The sequence below is a fragment of the Chrysemys picta genome, chromosome 6 (assembly GCF_011386835.1).
Source record: "Chrysemys picta bellii isolate R12L10 chromosome 6, ASM1138683v2, whole genome shotgun sequence".
NCBI lineage: Eukaryota > Metazoa > Chordata > Testudines > Emydidae > Chrysemys > Chrysemys picta.
Window position 1 is genome coordinate 71,804,721 of NC_088796.1, and position 19,261 is coordinate 71,823,981.

A 19,261-nucleotide genomic window follows, 5' to 3' on the forward strand; every position below is an offset into this window, starting at 1 on the left:
CTGGGATAATGGAGCCCGCTCAGATCACCGCGGCAATTATGAGCACTATGAACACCACGCGCATTGTCCTGGAGTATATGCAGAGCCAGGACATGCCAAGGCGAAACCCGGACCAGGCGAGGAGGCGATTGCAGCGCGGCGACGAGAGTGATGAGGAAATTGACATGGACATAGACCTCTCACAAGGCACAGGCCCCAGCAATGTGGAAATCATGGTGTCACTGGGGCAGGTTGATGCCGTGGAACGCCGATTCTGGGCCCGGGAAACAAGCACAGACTGGTGGGACCGCATCGTGCTGCAGGTATGGGACGATTCCCAGTGGCTGCGAAACTTTCGCATGCGTAAGGGCACTTTCATGGAACTTTGTGACTTGCTTTCCCCTGCCCTGAAACGCCAGGATACCAAGATGAGAGCAGCCCTCACAGTTGAGAAGCGAGTGGCGATAGCCCTGTGGAAGCTTGCAACGCCAGACAGCTACCGGTCAGTCGGGAATCAATTTGTAGTGGGCAAATCTACGGTGGGGGCTGCTGTGATCCAATTTGCCAGGGCAATGAAAGACCTGGTGATAGCAAGGGTAGTGACTCTGGGCAACGTGCAGTCAATAGTGGATGGTTTTGCTGAAATGGGATTCCCAAACTGTGGCGGGGCCATAGACGGAACCCATATCCCTATCTTGTCACCGGAGCACCAAGCCACCGACTACGTAAACCGCAAGGGGTACTTTTCAATGCTGCTGCAAGCCCTGGTGGATCACAAGGGACGTTTCACCAACATCAACGTGGGATGGCCGGGAAAGGTACATGATGCTCGCGTCTTCAGGAACTCTGCTCTGTTTCGAAAGCTGGAGGAAGGGACTTTCTTCCCGGACCAGAAAGTGACCATTGGGGATGTTGAAATGCCTATCGTGATCCTTGGGGACCCAGCCTACCCCTTAATGCCATGGCTCATGAAGCCGTACACAGGCAGCCTGGACAGGAGTCAGGACCTGTTCAACTACAGGCTGAGCAAGTGCCGAATGGTGGTGGAATGTGCATTTGGACGTTTAAAAGCGCGCTGGCGCAGCTTACTGACTCGCTCAGACCTCAGCGAAAAGAATATCCCCATTGTTATTGCTACTTGCTGTGCGCTCCACAATATCTGTGAGAGTAAGGGGGAGACCTTTATGGCGGGGTTGGAGGTTGAGGCAACTCGCCTGGCCGCTGATTACGCGCAGCCAGACACCAGGGCGGTTAGAGGAGCACAGCAGGGCGCGGTGCGCATCAGAGAAGCTTTGAAAACGAGTTTTGTGACTGGCCAGGCTACTGTGTGAAACTTCTGTTTGTTTCTCCTTGATGAACCCTCCAACACCCCCCCCCCCGACCTGGTTCACTCTACTTCCCTGTAAACCACCCACCCCACCCCACCCTCCCCTCCCGCTTGCAGAGGCAATAAAGTCATTTTTTTTTAACATTCATGCATTCTTTATTAGTTCCTTACAGAGGTAGGGGGATAATTGCCAAGGTAGCCTGGGATGGGTGGGGGAGGAGGGATGGAAAAGGACACACTGCATTTTAAAACTTTAAGTCTTATTGAAGGCCAGCCTTCTGATGCTTGGGCGATCATCTGGGGTGGAGTGACTGGGTGGACGGAGGCCCCCCCACTGTGTTCTTGGGCGTCTTGGTGAGGAGGCTATGGAACTTGGGGAGGAGGGCTGTTGGTTACACAGGGGCTGTAGCGGCGGTCTCTGCTCCTGCTGCCTTTCCTGCAACTCAACCATACGCTCGAGCATATCAGTTTGATGCTCCAGCAGACGGAGCATTGCCTCTTGCCGTCTGTCTGCAAGCTGACGCCACCTATCGTCTTCAGCCCGCCACTTGCTCTGTTCATCCCGCGATTCAGCCCGCCACCTCTCCTCTCGTTCATATTGGGCTTTTCTCATCTCCGACATTGACTGCCTCCACGCATTCTGCTGTGCTCTATCAGCGTGGGCGGACATCTGCAGCTCCGTGAACATCTCGTCCCTCGTCCTACGTTTTCGCTTTCTAATGTTCACGAGCCTCTGCAAAGGAGAAACATTTGCAGCTGGCGGAGGAGAAGGGAGAGGTGGTTAAAAAAGACACATTTTAGAGAACAATGGGTACACTCTTTCATTACAAGGTCGCATATTTCGGCTTGCAGGCAGCCATGGTAGGCCACAGTGTTTTGGCTTTTTTAACCTTCTTAACATGCGGGAAAGGTTGCAAACAGCAGCGCATTTCCCATATCAAGGATGAATTGGGTTGTCCATTTAAAATGGGGTTTCAATGTAAAAGGAGGGGGCTGCGGTTTCCCGGTTAACATGCGGCACAAACACAAGTAACCCCCCCCCCCCACACACACACACACGATTCTCTGGGATGATCACTTCACCCCTCCCCCCACCGCGTGGTTAACAGCGGGGAACATTTCTGGTCTGAATGTCCCCTTAATAAAATCACCCCATTTCAACCAGGAGAGCTTTCTGGAGATGTCCCTGGAGGATTTCCGCTCCATCCCCATACACGTTAACAGACTTTTCCAGTAGATGTACTGGCCGCGATTGCCAGGGCAAAGTAATCATTAAACACGCTTGCTTTTTTTTTGTAATGTTTACAAATAGTTACAAAGTTACACTCACCAGAGGTCTCCTGTGTGCCCTGAGGGTCTTGGGTGAGTTCGGGGGTTACTGGTTCCAGGTCCAGGGTCACAAACATATCCTGGCTGTTGGGGAAACCGGTTTCTCCGCTTCCTTGCCGCTGTGAGCTACCTACAGTACCTCCATCGTCATCTTCCTCGTTCCCCGAACCGTCTTCCCTGTGTGTTTCTCCAGTGAGAGAGTCATAGCACACGGTTGGGGTAGTGGTGGCTGCACCCCCTAGGATCGCATGCAGCTCCGCGTAGTAGCGGCAAGTTTGCGGCTCTGCCCCGGACCTTCCGTTTGCTTCTCTGGCTTTGTGGTAAGCTTGCCGTAGCTCCTTAATTTTCACGCGGCACTGCTGTGTGTCCCTGTTATGGCCTCGGTCCTTCATGGCCTTGGAGATCTTTTCTAATACTTTTCCATTTCTTTTACTGCTACGGAGTTCAGCTATCACTGCTTCATCTCCCCATATGGCGAGCAGATCTTGTACCTCCCGTTCGGTCCATGCTGGAGCTCTTTTGCGATCCTGGGAGGACTCCATCACGGTTACCTGTGCTGATGAGCTCTGCGGGGTCACCTGTGCTCTCCACGCTGGGCAAACAGGAAATGAAATTCAAACCTTCGCGGGTCTTTTCCTGTCTACCTGGTCAGTGCATCTGAGTTGAGAGTGCTGTCCAGAGCGGTCACAATGAAGCACTGTGGGATAGCTCCCGGAGGCCAATAACGTCGAATTCCGTCCACACTACCCCAATTCCGACCCGCAAAGACCGGTTTTATCGCTAATCCCCTCGTCAGAGGTGGTGTAAAGAAACCGGTTTAAAGGACCCTTTAAGTCGAAAGAAAGGGCTTCGTTGTGTGGACGTGTCCAGGCTTAATTCGGTTTAACGCTGCTAAAGTCGACCTAAACCCGTAGTGTAGACCAGGCCCTAGTGTTGTCTTGGCCGCTAATGTGTTCAGATTGCTGAATGTCCTCAGTAATTGTAACCAAGTGTACATTTAACTGATATCTGTGCATACATCAACTTGGTCTCTCTGCACTTCAAGGTGATGTTTGAGATCGATTAGGAATGGTTCCTTTCTCTCTTCCTCTCATTTGGAGGGGAATGGAAAATGAGCTGGATTGGTCACTCCTTTCTTCTTGTGCAGCAGCTGGGTAGGCTGCCTGGAAGGCCTGGAAATGTGGATTCTTTTTTCTCTTTACCCACAGACCCACGCAGGGCCCAGGACACATCAAAAAGAGATGTGGGAGAGCTCTCCATAAAACTTTGTGTCGCTCAGTTTATTTTGTTATGATAAATGGTGGAGCAGTCTCGTATGTGATTAAACATGGGGGCCAGATCCTCAGCTAATGTAAATTGCTGTAGCTCCAATTTGATTTCAATGGTGCTATGTTGATTTACACCAGCTGAGGATTTGGTCCAAGATAAATAATTTGGTGTCCAAATGTTCATTTTCTCAATAATATAATGTGCACAAACCCACCAAGTTGTAATTATAGTTGGGCCAATAGAGCCAGGAATTTCAGCAACAACCCAGTTGTCAGTTATTTAGAACCCGGCTACAAATATTTTCTGTTTGTTGAAATATGATAGTCAAGATTCAAAATCAGAAAAGAGTCTGTAGCATTTTCACCCACTGCTCCAATCTAATTCTCTGCATAACTCCTTCCACATGGAGGAAATGAACAATCCCTGCACCCATTCCATAGTTAGAGTGAGCAATCAGTTGCTAGCAGGGCTGGTGCAACCCATTAGGCGACCTAGGCAGTTGCCTAGGGCACTAGCATTTGTGGGGGGCATTTCGGGTCCTTCGGCGGCGACGACCGCGGCGGCCGGATCTTCGGCTGCCCCGGTCGTCGTCGCCATTTAGGCGGAGGGAGCTGGGGCAGCGGGGCGCGGGGAGGGCCGCCTGCAGCAAGTAAGGGAGGGGTGGCACTCAGGGGAACTCCCCATCCCAGCTCACCTCTGCTCCCCCTCCCCCCCTGAGCACACCGCCCCGCTCCGCTTCTCTCCCTCCCAGGCTTGCGGTGCCAAACGGCTGATTGGCACTGCAAGCCTGGGAGGTGGGAGAAGTGGAGCGGTGACAGCGTGCTCGGGGAGGAAGCGGAGCAGAGGTGAGCTGAGGCAGGGAGCTGCCGCACGGCATCCCGGGCCAGGGGGAGCTGCTGTGGGGGGGGGCGCCTCAGGGCGGAGGGGGGTGGGGAGCTGCCGTGGGGGGGCGCCTTAGGGCAGAGTGGGGGGCGGAGAGCTGCCACAGGGCTCAGGCAGGGGGGGCGCAAGGTGGAAGTTTCACCTAGGGCACGAAACATCCTTGCACCCGCCCTGGTTGCTAGGGGATACCAAAGAGTAATGTAATGTCTATCTGCCCTTCCATCAAGATTTGGATCTCTACAACTGTCTTGGTCCCAAGGCATGGAAATAATGCTCCCAGACCAGATATCCCAATGATACCACAGACAGGCCTATATTTTGCCCTCATAAAAGGGGAAAGAGTGACTGGAAAACTTTGCTACTACAAAGCTGCAGAAAACCCAACAGAATTTCCTTCAGGGAGTATGTCCGCAATCAAATTGCGCAGGCAAGGTGAAGAGCCCCAGGGGCTCTTGGGAATCAGCTCCCAACCCCACAGATTTTGGAGCTTTCATGTAGCCAGCCAGCTTCTCAGTCAGCAATTATGTTGCCATTGTCTCCGCTTCTGCACTTGCACGCCTCCCCCTCTGCTAAGGTAAGCAGGAGCCAGTGGCAATTTAATGCTAGTAAATCTGGTATTTTTTTGAGATGAGCACACTGCAGAGAGCAATTGGCTCCACATTTCCTTCCTCTCCAATCTTACATCCCTCCCGCCTCCAACCCCTCAAGATCACAGGGAGGAGGGCATAATAAGTAGCCAACACTTCCTTCTCTTGGCTGGTTCAAGGGCCTATTCGCTCACCTTTGCTCCCTTCCACACCAAAGGGAGCTCTTTGGCTCTTATACCCTCGAGCCTATCTAGCCCCTTTGTGGTGCAAACATTCTAAGGGTATCTGATAATAGTGCAGTGTATCTGTTCAGAGGCTGTACTTTCCGTGTTTACTGATCCTGTAGTAACATGATCCCAGCTCCTTTCTACAGGTTACTCACAGAAACAATATACTCTTTCTTTCTCAGGAACCAGGCCACATGGATAGATATCAGGAGTGTTTGTTACTAGATACTGTATATCCGATGACTCATGAAGCAAATGGCTTGTTATTTGAATACAGGCATATACTTTCAGTACACTTTCAGCACCTGGTGTATTTGTTTTGTGACTGTGGTTTAGGAACGAAAAACATGGGGGAAAGGGAGGAAAGAGCTGTCATCAGTCAATACAGCTGAGAAGCACTTGATACATAATTTAACATGATGCTAGGTATTTTGTTTCTTTGATCTAACTAAGTAGCAAGTACCTTCTTTACAACTCAGCGGGGGCAGCAGGTTTGTATAATTTTCGGTGGTGCCAAGAATGGGTCCAAGTCCCGCCCCCAGTCCCCCCACCTGCCTAAGGCTCTAGGAGGGAGTTTGGGTGCAGGAGGGGTGCTGACTCTGGGAGGGAGTTTGGGTGCTGGATGTGGGCTCTGGGCTGGGACAGGGGGTTGGGGTGCTGGGTGTGGGAGGGGGTTTGAGTGCTCGGTACGGGCTCTGGGCTGGGACAGAGGGTTGGGGTGCAGAAGGGGGTGTGGGGTGTGAGGCTGGGGATGAGGAGTTTGAGGTGCAGTAGGTAGGCTGCCCTGGGGCTGGGGGGCCAGAAAGGACTCAGCTGGCAGCAGAGAGCTCCAGGGGAGGGGGACCCTCCCTGGCTCCCCCAGCCTGACACTCACCCAAGCCCCCCCAGGCTGCTGCTCAGGAGGTCCAGACAGGATAAGCCCCCCAGAGTTGACTTGGAGTCACCTACCGGGGTGGGGCAGGGCAGCCATGCATCTCCTCCCTCCACATACAACTCGCTGCTCCAGCAGCTCAGTAAGTAATAGTAAAAACCACCTCCATGGCAAACTTCCACCTTCTGTTATAGTTCCTTTTCCTAAGCATTACATGGAGTTAAAAAGTGAGTATGTTCCTCCCAGGACAGCGAGTTGTTCAGAAGGACACCTTGCTGGTAATACAACTATCATTCTGACTCATGCCATGTCTACACTATAGCTACAGCACTGTAGATTTGCTGGCATAGCCCCCTAGCGTAGACATAGCCTACAGGAACAGAAGGGGTGTGTCCATCACTATAGGAATACCATCTCCCTGAGTGACAGTAGCTAGGTTGACAGAAGCATTCTTCTGTTGGTCTAGTTGCATCTACACTGGGGGGTTAAGTTGGTATAGCTATAGTTCTCAGGGGTGTGGATTTTCCACACCCCTGAGGGCTGTAGCTATGTTGACCTAAGTTTTCCATGTAGATCAAGCCTTAGGATACTAATTTAGTCCTGAAGCAAGTACTGAATAAATGCTGTGCTGTGGAAGATTATAATGTGTCATGGCTGTCTGTATCCAGAATGATAATGCACCTTTGATCCGTTTAGTAATGATAAGCACTGGGAAAAGCCAAAGAATTTACAGCTGTTTCCACTTCAGAATACTTAAGACAATAGTTTACAATCTCCTCTTAACAGCTGTTTGCTACAACAAAATACCTGCTTCTTACCTTGAGCATTTTTCAGTTGAGCTGCAATATTTATTCAACTTGATTTCCACAATGGAATGACATTGAAAAAAGCCCCAGGAAATGAGTCAAAATATCAGTACAATGAAAACAAAAGGCCTGGTTGGTTAAAGGGACCAGGGAACTTGCTAAATGAAAGGATCGTTAATGGGCTAGAGAGCCTTTCATTTCTAAGTTGCTGGTTCAAACCTGGCCCAGGTTGATAATGACTGAAAGTTTCTGTCAGCTGGTGGCTTGTCTGAAAAGACTTCGTTCCCAGTCAAGAAGCATCCACCCTTTAAAAACTACCACCATAACTGTCATTAAAGCCTTACCCATGATAGGAAATTGCCTCTGAGTCCTATCTATATTGGGAGATTGACTAGATTCAAGAGCCCTCTGCAATGGCACAAGTACAAACAATTTTCAGCACTGATTCAAGGGAGCGCACTGTCAAGACTGTCTGCAGTAAGTCGGTCTCCTAGGGCTAGATTCACAAATGGACTTAGGAACCTAACTGCAACTTTAGATGCCTAGATCCCAAATTAGGCCCCGCTGGGAGTTGCCAAACTCCCACTCACATGTCCCGATCTCTGTGGGTACCTAAACTTGCTCGACACCTAAACATTTGCAGCAAAATTTCCCTAGGTGCCAATGTTTCTGCCTGTGCACACTGCAGCCCCATGCCAAGTGTTCACATGCCTAAGGCCCAAAGCAATGCACAAACCTGGGGAAGATAGTGTTCCTCTGCCTAACTCACTTGTAGAGCCTGTCCTCTAAGCATGCTCAGAGGTTGCCTACTGATTGGACCACTGTAAGTGAGCTTACACGAAATGGAGGTTGGGAGGAAGAGACAGCCCTCCCTCATAACTTTTCACCCAGTGGTTACAGTACTCATGTGGGGTGAGGAAGATTCCTGTTCAAATCCCCCCTCTTCCTGAGGGGGAGAAGGGATTTGAACAGGGCTCTACTATCTCTCAGATGAGTGCCCTAACCACTGAGCTATGGGATATTCTGCTGTGGGGCTGCCTCAGTCTCTTCTGTTGAAGCTGTTCCGCTGTGAATAAATAATGAACACAATCATTGGCCAGAGAGGTTAGAGCACTCACCTGGGAGGTGGGAGACCCAGGTCCAGGCTGAGTTATATTGCAGGGTAGGTCCTGTCCAGATGGCAATGATATATCTGTTTTCTGGTTAAACAGAGACTGTCAGTGTCTTAGGTTTTCAGTTCAACCCCTTTCACAAGCACTACATTGACACAAATAGACTCACACAGTAGAATACTGAAAAAGAGACCAAAAATCTCCCATGTACACCTATTCATATGCAAGTGAGTCCAGGATGATGCAAGCAAAGCTGTGCGGTCAAATACCCACTTGCGTGCTTCTGCACAATGGAAACATCACTCAGATATTGCAGTTAATCTATCATGCTTATTACCTGTTAAGAACACTCAGATCAGGTGTTTAGAGCCTGCTGCTTGCTGCGGTGGAAAAAGCACCTTCTGGCCTCTAGCACAACCTCATCCTCAGTATATCCAGCCCAGCAAACAGCAGGATTTAGCTCAGTGGCTCTCTATTGGGGCTGGAGGTCTCTGGAGCCTTTTTCAATGTTGCTCACATAGTGCTGGATCTTCTAATTTCCAGTTGCTAAAAATACTGTGGTTTCCTAATATCACTTGCTCTAGCTGTTGTTTATTCCTCAGTGGGAGGGGAGGTGTCCATGAGCAGATCAGATGTGGGCCAGGGCCACCTTATACAAATGGTTGAGGATCCAGCCTAATCCTATAGAAACTGACTTGTGAGACCATAGGAATTTGTCTTTCAGCTTTTTCGTTCTTTTGCTTCGTCCCTAGGAACTCTTCCCCCCTGTGGAAATGGTGTCCTAATTTTCTTCAAAAGCTTTGTGGGTGATAATCCAGCACCTTTCATTAGCACTTGACACACACAAACGTATGTTACAAATCAACAGTGAACTGCTTCACTTTGCTTGGTGTCATTTAGACCTTGAAATGGCGTGCATACAAATAAATACCATGGGCTGGACCCTCAGCTGCTATAAACCAATTTACCTCATCTGAAGCTCTGCCTCCTTATCATAATCTTATGAGTGTTGCATAAAGTAGTAATGTGTCCTGGTGCATCAGTGTGGAAGTTAACATATAAAGGGAATGTGTATTTCCTGACCTGTAAAATATGTTTCCTTTCCAAGGACAGCTCTGGATTCGCTGGTTGATCTCTCCATTGCTTGAGTTTCTGCTGTTGACCTAAATCTGGGCAGTGAAGCTTGATACTATTTTCTTTTTTAGTCTCCCAGGATTCTTAGGTATTTGCCCTTTTTCATTAGATTGTGAATCCAGCCGTGCACATACCCATTATATAGGTCTCATTTCTCGTTTACGGGTCTTTCCATATAAATCTGCACAAAGGGCTTAATGTCACTGGCAGTCCTTACAGGGGGGTGGGGGGAAAGAGGTGCCTTTAGGAGAGTGGCTGGAACCAGTGATGCAAGCGGCAACATAATATACACAATCCACTGTCATGGAAAGGAATTTAAGGAAAGATGGGAACCAGTTGTATGGTTTCTGAATGGGGCGGAAGGAATTGAGAATAAGACTGAAAGATGGCTACAGACATGACATTGAGGTACTAGCTCTTCATCTCACAGCAAGAAAATGCTGTTAATGGTTCAAACACCAGGAAAAGAGATACGACAAGAAAGATCAGATTGTGGACAGTAGAAAAATATTCTAATGTACAATGGGAGCAACCTCAGCATTGCACTGTACTGTTAGACCAACAAACACTAGAAACCATCGAAAAGAGCTGCACACAGCCAAGGGCAGACCCCTCTGGTGAGAAACAGGACCTGCTTTTATTCTCCTAGCTACATTCAAAGAAGGATTTTATGGGCTTGTGTCCAAATCAAGCAAAACTAAAGAGAACGAGTGTAAATGGTTTATGAATTTTGCATAAGCTGTTCTCTTCCACAGGGAACGGAGTATATGGAAACTGCCAGCAGCTGAAACGAGCGTCAATGATACATAAAGAGCCCCCATTACACTCAGGAGAAGTTTTACAAATACAGCACGTGCTATTTGCCCAAATCCTCCATCGAAAGCTCACTGCTGAGGTGGGCAAGACTAAAACTCCACTGGCAGTGCAGTCCCTTTGCAGTTGCTCTATACTGATCTCTTCTAAATGCCACAGACAGATTTTATTTTATTCTCTCTCATCCATGCTTTGGGGGGTGGGTAGCAATACAATTAACTTGAGACTCTCAGCAAACAATCAATGCACATACATTAGCTTCTGTCAGGAAGCTAAGAGTAGCCATTTGCTTACTTTAGCATCTACTTCTTCTCCCTCCTCCCAAATTCCTTTCTTACTGGAGCAGGGATCAGTTGGGGATATGTACAATATTTAACACTTGTGACTTTCATGTAAGGATCTTACTGTGCTTTTCACACATCAATTCCTAAAGACTCATCTCTTCGAAAAGGCCTTTCCACCATAAAAATGGTACCCCCTGTAATGCTGCTGGCTCTAGTGGGACACAACTGAGAGTATCAATTCAGGACAAATTGTTTAGAGCAGGGCAGTTACAGCCCAAGGCTGAGATTTCTTCACTTCTAAGGCACACTAATCCAGCCAAACAGAGAGGACTTCGGTCTCACCCCACTGGCTAACCATAAGTCATACAAGCAATTCCCTTAGGCCTGGTCTACACTACGAGTTTAAGTCGACTTTAGCAGGGTTAAATCGAATTAAGCCTGGACACGTCCACACGACAAAGCCCTTTCTTTCGATTTAAAGGGCCCTTTAAACCGGTTTCTTTACTCCACCTCCAACAAGGGGATTAGCGCTAAAATCGGCCTTTGCAGGTCGGATTTGGGGTAGTGTGGACGGAATTCGATGTTATTGGCCTCCGGGAGCTATCCCACAGTGCTTCATTGTGACTGCTCTGGACAGCATTCTCAACTCAGATGCACTGACCAGGTAGACAGGAAAAGCCCCGCGAACTTTTGAATTTCATTTCCTGTTTGCCCAGCATGGAGAGCACAGGTGACCACGCAGAACTCATCAGCACAGGTAACCATGATGGAGTCCCAGGATCGCAAAATAGCTCCAGCATGGACAGAACGGGAGGTACGGGATCTGCTCGCCATATGGGGAGACGAATCAGTGCTAGCTGAACTCCGTAGCAGTAAACCAAATGGCAAAATATTAGAAAAGGTCTCCAAGGCCATGAAGGATAGAGGCCATAACAGGGATGCACAGTAGTGCCGCGTGAAAATTAAGGAGCTAAGGCAAGCCTACCACAAAGCCAGAGAGGCAAACGGAAGGTCCGGGGCAGAGCCGCAAACATGCCGCTTCTACGCGGAGCTGCATGCCATTCTAGGTGGTGCAGCCACCACTACCCCAACCGTGTGCTTTGACTCCGTCAATGGAGAAACACGCAACAGGGAAGCTGGTTCGGGGTACGCGGAAGATGATGATGATGATGAAGACAATGAAGATAAGTCACAGCAAGGAAGCGGAGAAACCGGTTTCCTCAACAGCCAGGATATGTTTATCACCCTGGACCTGGAACCAGTAACCCCCGAACTCACCCCAGGTGTGCTCCCAGACCCTGAGGGCACACAAGGGACCTCTGGTGAGTGTACCTTTGTAAATATTACACATGGTTTAAAAGCAAGCGTGTTTAATGATTAATGATTAATTTGCCCTGGCAATCGCGGCCAGTACAGCTACTGGAAAAGTCTGTTAACGTATATGGGGATGGAGCGGAAATCCTCCAGGGACATCTCCAGAAAGCTCTCGTTCATGTACTCCCAAAGCCTTTGCAAAAGGTTTCTGGGGAGGGCTGCCTTATCCCGTCCCCCATGGTAGGACACTTTACCATGCCAGGCCAGCAGCATGTAGTCTGGAATCATTGCATAACAAAGCATGGCAGCATATGGTCCCGGTGTTTGCTGGCATGCAGACAACATCCATTCCTTATCGCTCTTTGTTATCCTCAGGAGAGTGATATCATTCACGGTCACCTGGTTGAAATGGGGTGATTTTATTAAGGGGGCATTCAGAGGTGCCCGTTCCTGCTCGGCTGAACAGAAATGTTCCCCACTGTTAGCCACGTGGGGTGTGTGTGTGTGTGAAGGGATCATCCCAGAGAATTGGGTGTGTGTGTGTGGGGGGGGGTAGTTGGGTTTGTGCTGCATGTTAACCCGGAAACCCCAGCCCTTCCTTTTACATTGCAAACCCATTTTAAATGGCCAACCCAACGGGTCCTTGGTATGGGAAATGAGGGCGCTACTGTTTGCAACCATTCCCACATGTTATGAGGGTTAAAAAAGCCAAAAGACTGTGGCTTACCATGGCTGCCTGCAAGCCGAATTCTGTTGCCTGGCACCGTGTGAGTGATCTCTCACACCAAACCAGTAGGCCCTCAATATAAAAGGAAAAATGCGACCTTGTAACGAAAGCACATGTGCTGTGTAATGTGAACAGCAAAATTTAACGTGAAAGAGTGTACCCATTGTTCTCTAAAATGTGTCTTTTTTAACCACCTCTCCCTTCTCCTCCACCAGCTGCAAATGTTTCTCCTTCACAGAGCCTAGCAAAGATTAGAAGGAGAAAATGGCGGATTCGGGATGATATGTTCACGGAGCTCCAGATGTCCTCCCACGCTGAAAGAGCACAGCAGAATGCGTGGAGGCAGTCAATGTCAGACTACAGAAAAGCACAATATGAACAAGAGGAGAGGTGGCAGGCTGAATTGCGGGATGAACAGAGCAAGTGGCGGGCTGAAGATGATAGGTGGCGTCAGCTTGCAGACAGAAGGCAAGAGTCGATGCTCCGGCTGCTGGAGCATCAAACTGATATGCTCCAGCATATGTTTGAGCTGCAGGAAAGGCAGCAGGAGCAGAGACTGCCGCTACAGCCCCTATGTAACCAACAGCCCTCCTCCCCAAGTCCCATTGCCTCCTCACCCAGACACCCAAGAACACGGTGGGGGGGCCTCCGGCCACCCAGTCACTCCACCCCAGATGATTGCCCGAGCATCGGAAGGCCGGCCTTCAATAAGTGTTAAAGTTTTAAAGTTTTAAACTGCAGTGTGTCCTTTTCCTTTCCTCCTCCCCCACCCCTCTCAGGCTACCTTGGCAATTATCCCCCTAGTTGTGTGATGAATTAATAAAGAATGCATGAATGTGAAGTAACAATGACTTTATTGCCTCTGCAAGTGGTGCTCGAAGGGGGGAGGGGAGAGTGGGGTGGTTGGTTTACAGGGAAGTAGAGTAAACTGGGTGTGGGGGGCGGAGGGTTCATCAAGGAGAAACAAACAGAAGTTTCACACCGTAGCCTGGCCAGTCACAAAACTCGTTTTCAAAGCTTCTCTGATGCGCACCGCGCCCTGCTGTACTCTGCTAACCGCCCTGGTGTCTGGGTGCGTGTTATCAGTGGCCAGGCGATTTGCCTCAACCTCCCACCCCACCATAAATGTCTCCCCCTTACTCTCACAGATATTGTGGAGCGCATAGCAAGCAGCAATAACAATGGGGATATTCTTTTTGCTGAGGTCTGAGCAAGTCAGTAAGCTGCGCCAGCGCGCTTTTAAACGTCCAAATGCACATTCCACCACCATTCAGCACTTGCTCAGCCTGTAGTTGAACAGGTCCTGACTACTGTCCAGGCTGCCTGTGTACGGCTTCATGAGCCATGGCATTAAGGGGTAGGCTGGGTCCCCAAGGATAACGACAGGCATTTCAACATCCCTAACGGTTATTTTCTGGTCCGGGAAGAAAGTCCCTTCCGCCAGCTTTCGAAACAGACCAGAGTGCCTGAAGACGCGAGCATCATGTACCTTTCCCAGCCATCCCACATTGATGTTGGTGAAACGTCCCTTGTGATCCACCAGGGTTTGCAGCAGCACTGAAAAGTACCCCTTGCGGTTTATGTACTCGGTGGCTTGGTGCTCCGGTGCCAAGATAGGGATATGGGTTCCGTCTATCGCCCCACCACAGTTTGGGAATCCCATTGCAGCAAAGCCATCCACTATGGCCTGCACGTTTCCCAGAGTCACTACCCTTGATACCAGCAGGTCTTTGATTGCCCTGGCAACTTGGATCACAGCAGCCCCCACAGTAGATTTGCCCACTCCAAATTGATTCCTGACTGACCGGTAGCTGTCTGGCATTGCAAGCTTCCACAGGGCTATTGCCACTCGCTTCTCAACTGTGAGGGCTGCTCTCATCCTGGTATTCTGGCGCTTCAGGGCAGGGGAAAGCAAGTCACAAAGTTCCATGAAAGTGCCCTTATGCATGCGAAAGTTTCGCAGCCACTGGGAATCGTCCCATACCTGCAACACGATGTGGGCCCACCAGTCTGTGCTTGTTTCCTGGGCCCAGAATCGGCGTTCCACGGCATGAACCTGCCCCAGTAACACCATGATATGCACATTGCTGGGGCCCATACCTTGTGTGAGGGCTGTGTCCATGTCAATTTCCTCATCACTCTCGTCACCGCGCTGCAATCGCCTCATCGGCTGGTCCTGGTTTTGCTTTGGGATGTCCTGGCTCTGCATATACTCCAGGACAATGCGCGTGGTGTTCATAGTGCTCATAATTGCCGCGGTGATCTGAGTGGGCTCCATGATCCCAGTGCTATGGCGTCTGGTCTGAAAAAAGGCACGAAACTGACGGAGGGAGGGAGGGGCGACTGACAACATGGCATACAGGTACAGGGAATTAAAATCAACAAAGGTGGCTGTGCATCAGGGAGAAACACAAACAACTGTCACACAGAATGGCCCCCCCAAAGATTGAACTCAAAACCCTGGGTTTAGCAGGCCGTTGATTTCACAGAGGGAGGGGGAAGCAAATGAATACAGAACAAATCTGGTCCATCTATTTTTTACATCTTAAGCTGGCAGCAGACGGTGCAGCATGACTGATAGCCCTCGGCATCTTCTGGGTGCTTGGCAGAAGATACTGTACTACGACTGCTAGCCATCATCATCAATTGGACTGCCAGCAGGACTGAGTCTCCAGGAGACAAGGCATGTCTGCCCAGGTGCCTATGATTGAACTGGAGTACAACGGATACCAGTCGTAATACACCATCTACTGTCAAAAGGCAAGGGGCTGCTGCTGTGTAGCAATGCAGACCCACGTCTGCCAGCACCCAGATAGCCAATGAAGGCTACCAGTCATACTGCACCGTCTACTGCCAAAAGGCAATTAGCTGCTGCTGTGTAGCAATGCAGTACCACGTCTGCCGGTACCCAGATGACATATGGTGACGGTGAGCTGAGCTGAGCTGAGCGGGCTCCATGCTTGCCGTGGTATGTTGTCTGCACAGGTAACCCAGGTAAAAAGGCGCGAATCGATTGTCTGCCGTTGCTCTGACGGAGGGGGAGGGGCCTGACAGCATGTACCCAGAACCCCCCGCGACTCTGTTTTGCATCATCAGGCATTGGGATCTCAACCCAGAATTGGGCGGCGGAGACTGCGGGAACTGTGGGATAGCTACCCTCAGTGCAACACTCCGGAAGTCGACGCTAGCCTCAGTACTGTGGACGCGGTCCGCCAGCTTCATGCACTTAGAGCATTTTATGTGGGGACACACACAATCGACTGTATAAAACCGATATCTATAAAACCGGCTTCTATAAATTCGACCTAATTTCGTAGTGTAGACATACCCTTAGACACTCCAGTTTCCCAGTATCACCACCAGTGCCACTCGTTATGAGGATGAATGGTTATAAAAACCAATGCCCCAGTAAAAGAAAAAAGGTTCTTCTGATCCCAAAGGACCAAGCCCCAAACCCAGGTCAATATACAAGTCAGATCTTACCCACAAGTCACGCTGTTTCCAGTCCCTTAGAATCTAAAATCTAAAGGTTTATTTATAGAAAGAAAGCAATATAGATGAGAGTTAAAACTGATTAAATGGAATCAGTTACATACAGTAATGGCAAAGTTCTTGGTTCAGGCTTTTAGCAGTGATGGAATAAACTGCAGGTTCAAATCAAGTCTCTGGAGTACATCCACAGCTGGGATGGGTCATTCAGTCCTTTGTTCAGAGCTTCAGTTTGTAGCAAGGTTCCTCCAGAGGTCAGAAGCAGGATTGAAAACAAAGTGGAGGGGTTTTCAGGGCCTTTTATATTCTTTACCCTGTTTCTTCTTACTGTGGAAAATCACAGCAGCAAGATGGAGGTTGGAGTCACATGGGCAAGTCATATGTTCATGCATGACTCAGTTTTCAGGCCGTCGCCATTGTTTACATGTTAGTTTGAACATTCCCAGGAAAGCTCAGATGTGGATTGGCGTCTCCCAAAGTTCATTGTCAGTTAAGTGTTTTTTGATTGGGCACTTACTGAAACTAGTCATTTCTCAAGAAGCTGACGAAATGCTTCACTAATGCTACTTAGAATCAAACACATTGAGATACATGTACATAGCCAATATTCATAACTTCAACTACAAAAATGATACACACATACAGATAGCATAATTATAACCAGCAAATAATAACCTTTTAATAGACACCTTACATGACAATCTTTGTACAATATTTGCTGCAACAGTGGTTGCAACAATGATTTATACGGTCACAGTTTATGTTAATAACATCACACCCCCAACACTGGCACCCTCCTTCTACCCAAGCCCCTCCTGCCACACTCCTCCAAAAAAAGAAAATTAGTTAAAAATCTAAAAAAATCCAAAGCAAGAACCCAACTCCAAGCAGAGATTTCACACCAAACATGAAGTAAAGGATGTCCATTGGGCACTTTGATTTTACAGGGAAAGCGCTCAGACACTACGTTGATGGGCGACAGCATACAACCCTAAAATAGTTAGATCAGTTAAGCCTCACAAGTTGCAGCTTGTCTGTGAGTAAGATACTCTGATCCTCATTTTACAAAGGAGGAAACAGACTTTTACTCAAAGTCACATGGCACATCAGCCGTGGCAGCAGGACTGGGGTCCTGAAAGGACCCCTTCTCTCATCCACCTTGAAGCTGCAGATAATTTCCCCACTCTCTTCCTTTCTGGACTTCCACAGTAATTTAAATCTTCAGCAGGTGATCATGCAGAACTCCACTTTGCCCTCCTCTCTCCCTCCTCTTTCATTCTCATTCCTCTCTAATCCTTCATCCTACCCTTGGGGAAAAGCACAAGAGCAATAATAGGCTCCACCTCCTCCTACACAAATGGTGCAAGAATTTTTTAGAGAATATACAACACTGCACAATATCAGGCTCCACATCCTTCAAGTGCTCTCTGTCAACCTCATTGTTGCATCTTCTGCTTCCAGTTGTGGTTCCACTTGGGCCTCCAGCAACCTGTCCTGGAGCTCAGTAGATTCACATGTGAATCCCCTCAGTTCCCAGCTATACTCCCACAATAGGTCAAGAGCTGGGAGCTCTTGAGTATGCAGGAAAGCTTAGCTGGTATTTTAAGTCCCCAAATTACATTCAGTTAATGACATAAAGAAAGATCTTTCTATAGTGGAACCATGATTAGTGTGTCAGGGAATCTCTTGCACCAACTCTACAATGCTTTAATCTTCTCCCAGGAGTGCTTGGCACATCTTGCAATGTGTGGTTTGGGGAGTTTATCTAAAAATCTGCTTATAGGCTCACTGACTGTGGATATCATATTGCTTCATAGCACAGTTAGGGGCTTTCTTTTGATCTTGGGTCAGTTGGCTCCACTGTTCAGTCCAGTTCAGATCAGCTGCAAAGAGAAGTGAATGCTGACAATAAGCTACATGTAGTGTCTACTTAATAAATACCAGTAGATACTTCCTGTTTCTGCAGGTCACATGCCATGTGTATATATTGTACAGATGGGGGATACAGCTAAATCAAGTCAGTTGACATGGGTTGGACTTCCCATCCATAGTGAGAAGAAAGCCAAGTAGAGCCACTTGTCGCATCACCACCCAGAGTTGAGTCTAGACCATGAGCAAGACCTGCCATCAGTTGTTGAACACACTTCAAACAGCTTCTGAAGGTATGTCATGTGTGGACACTAAGCAAGTTTCAACCAGAAGGATACCTGGGACCAAACTCGAACTAACCTTCAACATCAATTACCATGGAAGGCAGTAAGAGCTTATTTTTTGTAGGCTAGGTCTACACTTGCCATGACATGTAGAGTACGGACACTATAAGTGTAGCTACACGCTTCAGTGAAAGGCTCCAGCAGTGCGGAAAGGTTGTGTTGGGGTGAGGCAGCTGGACACTACACTGCTAAAAATAGCAACGTAGATGTGGAAGGCACTGCTTGGGCATGTAGATAGGCGAGTGGGGGTTCATGTGTGTAGGACATGCTACTTTACTCACCTAAGCCACGCCTCACTGTCTACTCGGTTATTTACACCCAGGCTAACCGGAAGTGCAGTGTCTGTATTCTATACATCGGCGTAAGCATAGACATACCCATAATTTCACCCTGATGGAAACTGGCAAAAAGAGCAAGAACATTAAACATTGGAAATGAGGACTCCAGTTCATGTAATACTAATGTACTGCTAATAATAATAAGCAGTGGTGCTTTCTACCCCCTCATATTACTGGTGGCACATTATAGAAATAAATGTTTCCTGTTTAGACATGAACATTCTTATACCTAGTCTCTGACACCTCCTCTCCCCATCCTGATTTACACATGTTCAAAGCAAAGATGGACTTGTGCTGCAAAACTAACATCAGGATCCAGAATTTTGGTTCAACCTATTCTAGATAACGGTCAGCCATGAACCTTGGATCCAGATCATTTTGACCATCTGGATCCATTGTTCTGATCTTGGTCCATTTCTAGGCTTCCAACCTTAGAGATGCAAAAGAAAAGGAAATTCACTGTAAAGGCTGCTCCTTTCCTTCACTGAAGCATGGTCTGTGGTTTCCTCTGAGACTGTCTCACGTGACATTGCTGTGCTGTATCACATGCCCCTGGGAAC

At 48.6% G+C, this 19,261-nt stretch overlaps 1 long non-coding RNA gene across 1 annotated transcript; it reads right to left on the bottom strand.

Annotated features, from left to right (window-relative positions):
• Positions 1-16,170: 16,170 nt before the first annotated feature.
• On the bottom strand, positions 16,171-18,784 carry LOC135972395 (uncharacterized). Its single transcript, XR_010588833.1, has 2 exons — positions 18,645-18,784; positions 16,171-18,033 (listed from the first exon to the last, which is right to left on the bottom strand). It is a non-coding gene; the product is annotated as an uncharacterized LOC135972395 (long non-coding RNA).
• Positions 18,785-19,261: the final 477 nt, after the last annotated feature.